At 34.6% G+C, this 10,089-nt stretch overlaps 1 long non-coding RNA gene across 1 annotated transcript in view; it reads right to left on the bottom strand.

The window, feature by feature from the left end:
• Window positions 1-8,957: 8,957 nt before the first annotated feature.
• LOC108722355 (uncharacterized) overlaps window positions 8,958-10,089 on the bottom strand; it is a 5,704-nt gene continuing 4,572 nt past the window's right edge. Inside the window, exons 2-3 of the long non-coding RNA XR_001936607.1 lie at window positions 9,408-9,543; window positions 8,958-9,326 (exon numbers count right to left, since the gene is read on the bottom strand). This is a non-coding gene — a long non-coding RNA (uncharacterized lncRNA). The remainder of the gene's footprint in view (window positions 9,327-9,407; window positions 9,544-10,089) is intronic.

The following is a 10,089-nucleotide window of genomic DNA, read 5'->3' as shown; positions in this document are numbered from 1 at the left end:
TAGCCATGAGGTTCAATTTCTGCTCGGGTATATGCTCTTCTATTAAGCTTTGTAATATCGTGAGGAATTAGATGTTTAATTGTAAATCTAATTCTAAGAATCTAACTCTATGTCATTTCTTCGTGTAATCTACTAGTTTGTAGCCTATAATTTTGTAAGTACAGTTTACAGAATTTTTATATCAAGTAAATGTTTTCATGATTTGACAGTAGTTAAAACGTCGTATTGGACTAGGAAATAGTAAAGAAGATTTGAATTTCAATCCAAAACGTTTTTCGTTCTCAGCAAATTCCATACTATGGACTAGTATTAATGCATACATATACTTTCATTCTGAAAAAGGATTTCTAAATCTATAAAAGTAATATATGCGACATTATTTTACCAAAATTATTGCGTTTAATTAGTAAAACAGACGACTTTGGGATCCCATTAAGAATTTTGTTTGATATTATTTGATTAATCAATAATTATAAGTTAAATTGGAAATTAGCTTTTTTCCTTTTTCTGGAAAATTGTTATTAATGTATATCACTTTTGAAGTAAGAGAACAATAACATCTTTATGTACTTGCTATTTAAGTATAATTTAAATATTCGACATATATTTCAATGGCTTTTACAAATTAGAACAAAATTATTATCATTCTACAGACTACATTCGATTAAACGTTAACGTGCAGTTTCTCTTGAAATTTTTCTTTGAGACGACGTTATTTTCAGTAGATAAGCGCGAATGCTGCATGAAATTCGTCAATTACGTTCGCCATATTGTGTGATAGCAATGTACTCCTCGTTTCATTGTCCGCTTGCGAAAAATCAATGACCTCTTGTAATCGCAGATAATATTAAATTGTGAAAATTTGTGGAATGTATATGATAACCTATCGCATTTGGCGTTAGAATTCATTTTTGCGAAATAAATGTCCGCAGGTTAGAATTCATCGTATTATTCAATTATTAATAATTATATTGAGATAACCGAACCCTATATGCCCCTAATAAGCTTCACAATTTTTTCTAATTTTTTGCTGATTTCAAAATTGAAAATTAGCGATAACATTCAAAAGAGGAACATTTCTGAATGTTAATAAAAATATGAGACATATTCAAATATTTATATAAAGTGCAATAAATATTAAAAAAAGGGTAAATATTTACAAAAGGTCAGCGCCTTCAAAAATCAATGATTTTAACATGTGTTGTTAAGATCATCATCCGAACTGACTTCCAATAGGTTTTAGCCGTCGCTAATCTTGTTATTCGTTAAAAAGATATTAACAAAAAAGTTTACAAAATAATATCTATTACAATATTAAGAACTATCCCACACCTTCCCGTCCTTGTGTAATGACTTTCTAATGCAAAGCGAGGTTCACACACACCCCGCTCTCTGTTTAGAGACATTCGACTTTCCATAAACAGCGAAGTCTACATGACATCGTCCTCCTGTTTATAAAAAGTCGTTACACTCTGTAAGAAAGGGGCAGGAGGGGGGGGGGTAGACCTTGCTTCGCGTAGAAAATCGAATGCACTTGGGCAGAAGGTGGGAGGTGGGGTAGACTTCTCTTTGCGTGGAAAGTCATTATGTAAAAAGAGGAGAGTTTGCGATAGTTTAACATTGTATGTAGTAAAAATAAGACGTCATTTTTTTAAACCTTTTTGTTACTATCTTATTCTTAATGAATACGAAAGATGACTGAAATCTGTTGGAGGTCACTCAGGGCGACGATCTTGACAACATACGTTCAAGGTCATTGATTTTTTAACTCCCTTACGAAAATGAACTATTGGAATACCAATAATCACTATTGGATTTTAATAGTGATTATTCGCTCTTTAGTAGTGATTATTTATTATCCAATAATCGAATTATTCACAATAATCACTCCTCAATTTTGACGGAGTGATTATTGATTACACTAGTCGGATCATTTGCAATAATCATTTTCCAATAGTGACGGAGTAATTATTGATTCCACTAATCTGATTATGTGCAATAATAATTTTCTAATAGTTTTTGACGGAGTGATTATTTATTATCTAATCAGATTATCCGTAGTGATCACTATTTTAGTAGTTACATATACAAGGTGTCCCAGCAACTCTGTTACAAGGCAATATCTCCTTTAAGATACGCGAAAATGCCTAAGGAAGAAGTTGTTTGGTTCGAAGGGACACATTATGATAGGAATTATTTCTTTCTCAAAGTCATATTTTTAGAGTCTTCAAGGTCATCGATATTTTTTTAAATGGGACTACATATTTTTATCTACATACATTTATATGTTATAGCGTAATAGCTGAGGTCGAGACGAATCCAATGGCCTATAATACCATAACCTTCACGTCATCTTGAGTATGAAAAATTCAGAAATTTTGAAGAATGGGTGCGAATAATGAAATAAGTACAATAGAAAGTTTGGTATAGGAAAATTTATTGTAATAAGTGTTACTATTTCATGAAGTAACTGCGTGTTCCGTACACTTGCACATGTTTTCGAATACTTGCGGAAAGGTTTTCAAGAATAAATAGAGTTTCTTATTTGTGCTTCTTATTTGTGCAAAGAGAGAATAATATATTTTCAATTACACAACGAATGAGGGAATTACAATTGATTGTGGGCTCGTTATTTAGTCACTCTATCTAATTGAAAGATATCGTTACTTGAACAAAAAAAAGTACCAACTTTGAATCTTAAAGAAAACGAAACTAGTGAATCTAACATTTAACGACAAACTGCGAAAAGCGACGACCAAGTACATCAAAACGAGCACCGCGATCCCTAGAACAGAATGCCGCATCTAAACTAAAGAAAATCGAGCGATCGAAAGCGTAATTATAAAGTTAAGATGTTGAACTATTGTAAATTCATTTAAATGAATTAATTTCAGAAATGATAATTGCGTGCCGATATGGTTGTCGGACTTTCAACGCAATCAAATTTGAAAATATTAATAATCCCCCCAAATTCCCCAACTTAAAAACTGTAATAAAACTTATTGCGAAAAATAATGCCTCGGCCGGGAGTCGAACCCGGATCTCTTGCATTCCGTGCGAGCGTCCTAAGCCTTTAGACTACCGAGACCTTAGCATTATTCTTCGCAATAATTGGCATATATAGAGAGTTACGCATTTTCTCAGCGCGCGTGTATAAACAATAAGATTGAAAGACCGCTAATGTTAAACATAATAATTTTAAATTAAGAAGCGCCATAACGGTCAGAACGTTAAGATGTTGAACTATTGTAAATTCATTTAAATTTAATTTAAAACTATTATGTTTAACATTAGCGGTCTTTCAATCTTATTATCGTAATTATAAAATTATCGTTATAGAATATTTTCGAACTTTCTAGAACATTCTAGAAAATTTGCGACTAAACAAAGGAAGAAACACCCCCTTTGCCGCGAGGGGTCATAAAACAATAATATATAAGCGAAGGGTTCACAGATTCATCATCCTCACTTTTCCATATCCTCTCGCTAGAAACGGTAAGAATACCAGCGCTTACACTAAGCGCAAGCAACCTCCTTCTTTCCACTAACGGGCTCCGACTTCAACGTGCGTCTCCCCAGGCAACAAGAAGTCTTCCTCCTCACCTCCAATCTTGACGTGCGCCTTTTAATTGAGCGCCGAAAGACTAGAAAAATCTCACGGAACTCAAACGAGCGCCTTCCATGGCGTCGAGGCCTCCGCACTCCCCTCAATATTGAAACAATTTCGCATATTCGTAGATGCCGAAGGGTAAGCGCCCCAGGGGAAAGCGAGGAGGGTGGCGCGTCCACCTCCGTGTACTGAGAAAATCGCTCTATGCTAATGGAGAATTCGACTCCGCAAAACACTGGGGGATACTGCGCGATATAAAGACCCAAGAAGAAACGGAAGACCCCGCGAGGTCCACTGTCCAAGGGACAACCGTAGGGAACGACGAACACACCGGTCGAGGAACCAATCAGGGGACCGCCGCCCAGTCGATCCCCCCCTCACGTGGCCCCAGAGAGGAAGCCCACTAGGCCCCAATTAATCACTTCCGTAAAGAGAAACCCATGTATAGTTTCTAATCAAAGGTGTAGCATAAATATAAAAATAGTTAAAACATATCACACATCTGTGATATTATTTCCCCTTCCTGTGCCTTTCTATAAAGAGAAGATAGAGCGTAGATAGGGAGAATTATGTGATGATAAGTTTAAGCGAGAGATCTAGTTATCTCAACATTCGCTGAGCACCTAAAATCTGACGATTCCCCTAACTCTCTACTAAATTTTTCTCTTTAACACATAAGGTACACGAAGGCACCGCGAAATAAGCGAATTTAAAACATAAAAATAAAAGATACTCATATTAAAATCGTGCCGATAGCTAAGGCACTGGTGACAGCAGCCTGCCCACGAGCAAAAACTCTCCAAAACAAAACTCAGCTGAAGCCAAGGCTTCGCCCCACTCTGCACCCGCGCTCCGCCGAAACGTGTCACGTCTTGTGCTCGCGAAACAAACGCGAACCAGGATGTAACACTGGGGCACCTTGTATATGAATAGTTATTACTAGCTTTCAATAGTTAGAACTATTTATAATGGCTATTTAAATAAACTGCGCCTAATTATAATTCATTAAGTCTATAATCAAGAGACTATGGTATAATGCCATATCAGTGATCAAAGTATTTGCAATAATCATCATTGTAGTCAAACTATTTGTTGGACAAATTAAATTAAAATTTTTTAGATTTATGAAACTACATACGTTTATGAAACTATATATTCACGTATATTTTAACTATACATGAGCTTTTTGACAATATTTATTGATCAGATATGTCATAGTAATACAACTATGAACATTCAGGATTCGTGGAACATCGAAGGAGCGGTTCCCATACGATCGCAGAGGTCAAGTAACAATATTAGATGATGTACAGCTTTGGATGGCTAATATATGTAACTTGAGAGTCTGACTTTCATCCTTTACATTGAAAAGAGGAGAGGATATTTTTTTGGCAACGATAATTTACGTAATCTTGAGTACTACGTTGGACGGGCTGTATTCGATTACGCGGTCGTGTATGATAAGACAGTAAGCTGTAGTATTCGCGGGTACATTTTCTTTGAATCCAAATTCTAATTACACATCCACGGTGCCACTGTTGACGGACTCGTTTTATCGCGAACAGTCAATGACTACAAGGGTATAATCTTGCAAAACGGCTTTTACCATCAATAACGTTTCACTTCTTTCGCGAAGGATTTGATGGTAAGATGTACGAAAACGTATAATATCATACAGAACAGTAATTCTGCATTTGCCTCAAAGTCTAGATTCAGATCATCAGTGTCTTTTGCAGACATGGTGTCTGTGGCTGCGGTCCACTTAACGCTACAAACTACTCTTCAAAGCGTTTGAGGGCTCAATCAGAACAAAGAATTTTACGAATTGACTAATCAAAGAATGCTTCGAAGCGTTTGTAGCGTCAAGTGGACCGCAGCCTTTTGCAGACATGGTACCTTTTGCAGACATCCCAGACAGTACACGATATCCATTGGACATTCAGACTTGGTTTTAATCTGGTCCAAACGTCCATGGACGTAGTACGAATGTTTTAAAAATGTACGTTATTCAACGTACAAAGTATGTTTACATTTGGAAATGTTTACATTTAAAAAATGTCCATTTCATGTAAAAAATTGTCTAAGCTATTCGCGTTGCTTTCGCTGACTTGACGTTAAATTTTTTTTAAAATCGCACAAGGAGTTTTATTTTTGTTACCTCCGGTAACGAATATTTACCAAATTAAAGCTTAGTTCAGACAGTACGCAGCAAGCGACAAGTCGAGCAACAATAACATTTGATAACGTCGCTTGACATCGTCGAGGATAAATGTTATATCCAATAGTATTATGGCTTACTTTTTATTAAATATAACTTTGTTAATTGCGTTTTCCTCTCGGCGTCTAACTTACATCATTAAGACAATTTAAGATTGTAGAATTGTGAAGGGTGAGATGAGATCGCCTTTATGATATTTTTACATATGGACCGCATATTACGAATACAACCGACGTTTTTACTGGATATGATAATGTGATCGAATTTTCCGATAATTTATGTAATATTGTTTGTTTTTTATATTGAAAATGACCCGATCGATGTCGAAACATTTGTATGTACGAATTTTAAATTATTAAATATTTTACATTATAATTGGTTCGTAGCCCTTCTTTTATTTAGTGATTTATTCTGATTGAGCCATATTAAGAATATTTTGAAATCTTTTGCTTCCAACGTGCAGTCAGCACGTGACCACCAGGTGTCGTGTTATCCTTGTTTATTATTCGTGAACAACAAGAATAAAACAATAACATCTGGGTGACAATCCGGACGACGATTTTGAACGCACCCCAGTCAGAGACCAGTGGGGAGAATAGAGTCTCTAGAATACCAGAGTCTGGCCTATAGTGGAGGGGATGGCTAGTAGAGATCCTCAAGTAAGAGATACGCGAAGGGATACTAAGGGCCGCTTGTTCTTTCGATAAAGTTTACCTGTTATAAGTAAATTTGGCAATCCGCGTGATGGGGTAATTTTGCTACTTATCTAACAGATAAACTTTACTAAAAGATGGAACAATCGGCCCTTAGAGAGACTAAGAGATACAACGTAAGAGATACTTGAGGGTCTCTAATGCGCTTAGTTCACACTAGACGCGATGGGCGATATCCAATGAAAGCTCTGCTTTTTCTTACGCGACGATGTAAAGCAGAGCTCTCATTGGCTATCTATATATTCTTATAACAATCATTTTGTTTGGATGGTGGTCTAAAATTTATTTAATGTATTAATTTCATCCAGTTTTAGTCCATTGCCGCGTCCTAAAATGGACGTTTTTAAGAAATCCAAATGGTTAAGCTATACAGTACTAAAAATAGTACATATAATAAATTAACATAGAGCTACAAAAAAAGATATCGTGAGTAATCAATATCCATAGAGGGCCACATTAGCAAAATGCCGTGCTATTGTTCAAATTGTATGACTAAAAATATATATTTAAAATGTTAAATAATAAAGAGCACGCTCAAAGATACACATATAAAAATTAAAATGGACAGTACACTTCCGATGACTTTGACTCTATCACACATTACGAAGGTCATCACACCGAACCTTCGGAAGGTTGTAGCTGTCACCCATCACGCGTTACGAAGCTATCCTAAAAAATTAAAATGATCCTGACTCATGTTATCAAGGTCACGACCCTGAGTGACCATCGGACACTTTTAGCAGGCGACTGCTGCCCATTAAGAAATTATTAAAATTAAAATGCACAGTTCATCTCCGATGACCTTGACCCTCCCATACATTACGAAGGTCATCACACCGAACCTTCGGAAGGTTGTAGCTGTCACCCATCACGCGTTACGAAGCTATTATCCTAAAAAATTAAAATGACCCTGACTCATATTGTCAAGGTCACGACTCTGACAATGAGTGACCATCGGACACTTTCAGCAGGCGAGAGTGAGAGAGGACGAAAGGGGATGGGAGAGGACGAAAGAGAGTAAGATAAAGCGGAAAATAGAGGCTTGGTGCGGATGGGGGTGGGGGAGGAGGAGGGGAGGGGGTGCGAGGGGTCAAGGTTGGTGGAGATGTGAGTGAAAGGTGAGAAACAAGAGAGGTGCATGTGACTGCGGACAGAGAAGAAGAAGTTACTTCATTTTTTATGAAAATCATCACTTTTCGACAGCCTGTATGTCCAAAACGGCTTCACCGACTTTTATTTTTTTTTTGGCGCAAATTACTCGTGGCGATGCCGCCTTTCAGGGTGTGTTATGTGCTATTTAAAATTTTTTATATTTTAGTAGTTCTGTACCCCCTAAAAATGGACTTTCGTGGCTCGGGATAAGAGACTTGTAGTGTCTTTCATTTTCATTTTCATTAATCCTAAAGTAGTTAGGATAGTTGAACATGGCCGGAGACACTATCGCGTCTCCTGATAATATAATATCACATCTCATATGTATATTCATAAGAAACTTTTATTTGTACTTTTAGAAATAAAATTACCTTTGCATACTTTGTCCACGTATCTTTTAAACCTTATTACGAAAAACGTAACTCAATGTATTTGCTTAGAATAAAAAAAACATGCATACATTTATGCAAATACAAAGTCGTTATATAACGACTTTTGACGAAACAAAATTATATTGATTAAACTAATAATTCTTATTATTGAAATGAGATCACTCTGAAAACTCTTATACATTTATTAACAACATGTAACTTTTAATAATGTATCTAAAATATTTTTGGAAATTGTTTTAGTCTAAAACAAATATATATTTCTTTAAATTCAACTTGGTATAAAGGAATTCTTTTAGAAACTCATTTAAACTCATAAACTTTCCAATTAAATAATGACTTTTAAATACTAAAATAAAAAGGAATCTGTTTGAAGAGTTTTAAATTACAAATATATTGCGTTCTATTAAACTTTACATAACTTTTAATTAAAATAATCAAAAATATAATTTTAATAAACAGTACTTTTCTTATTTTTTAAATGAGAGAATATCGTTCATAGAAAATAGATGTTTTGATTCTACTAATTATTTCAATAATTGGCATTTTTCATTTTCAATTTTCATTCGTTCTCTGTGCCTCTCTTCTTTCTTTTTCATCTTTCGCTTTACTACTTCTTCTTTCCATAATAACTGTTTTTCTTTTAACTGTAATCTCTCATCTATTTTTTTTAGTTTTTCATCTTCCTTCTGATTTTTTATACCTAATACTTTTAGATGTTCCAACCACTGCTTTTCTAGTTCCAGTTTAGTCTTGGCAACATATGTTGCAGATCTAGGTCGACTTTTTTTTCTATCTTTAGAAGGTGGTATTACAGAAGGTGGTATTACAGAAAGTGGTATTACAGAAAGTGGTGTTTCAGAAGATAATGTTTCAGAAACTGATGTTTGTTTCAGAAGATGTTTCAGAAGATGTTGCAGAAGATGCCATATTTAATAACTCTTGCTGACATTCAATTATTGAAAGTTTTGTTGGTGATGATCTAGATGTAGATGATACCGCTTGTTTTCTTTTTGTTGCTGTTAATATTTGCTTATCAGATTCGACGAATGAAGATGATTGTCTTTTGCTCTCAAAAAATGAAGAATCGATTATGTGGTTGCAATTAATATTTTTCCGATGTTCAAACATTTCTTGCATTTCATTAAAATAAGCGAATGTCATTGGACTTCTTCCTGATTTAGACATTCTTTATATTTCTTTAACAGTACATTAAATTTCCATCTGGTCTGATCAGAAGTCACCTGAAAAATATTCATTAGTTAAATTTTATACCATATCGAGGATTTCAGATTCATTAACTTATAAAAAGTAATTATACTTACCTCATATCCTAATGTTTATAAATCTTTCGCAATATTCTGCCAGTAGTGTTTGTGTTTTCTAACATTTTCTTTATCAGTTGTACAGTATTATATACAGCTAATAGACCTAATATAGCATTATGGTTCCACTGGAATGCTACAATACATATATTACATGACGTATATAATCTGAATGTATACCTTATTGCTATCAATTTATGATACTTATTATAATTATAATTATTTATGAAAATATTATCTATAAAGATCAATTAATTCTAAAGATGCGAAATAATGACTGTAACTATCTTTCGAAAATATATGATATCGTAACCCCAACAATGTTATTCAAATGATTTCAATGATCACAAACAGTGTTAATAGTATGTTTTTTTTTTGACATTGTTTATCTTTTTGATTTGACTTATTGAATTTGACTTATTGTTTATCCTTTTTGACATTCAACGAACGATAAAGATAGGTAGCGTTCAGCGAAGAAAGCAGCTTTGCAACTGTTGTATGATTTTCTGCTGACCGCCACCTAGCAGTTTACGTTTTTCCAACATGTTAACTAAGCGGTCGCCATTATTTCCAGCGGACTGGAAGTACGCTTAATAAGCGCAACGTGTTGTGCTACATATAATCTTGTTAAAAATGAATGAAATAATCGAGAAATGTTATACCTATAACAATATAATATACA

Source organism: Mycetomoellerius zeteki, unplaced genomic scaffold (genome assembly GCF_001594055.1).
Source record: "Mycetomoellerius zeteki isolate Tzet28-1 unplaced genomic scaffold, Tzet1.0 scaffold200, whole genome shotgun sequence".
Lineage (NCBI taxonomy): Eukaryota > Metazoa > Arthropoda > Insecta > Hymenoptera > Formicidae > Mycetomoellerius > Mycetomoellerius zeteki.
The sequence above is the reverse complement of the archived record's forward strand: the minus strand, read 5'-3'. Positions and strand labels throughout refer to the sequence as shown.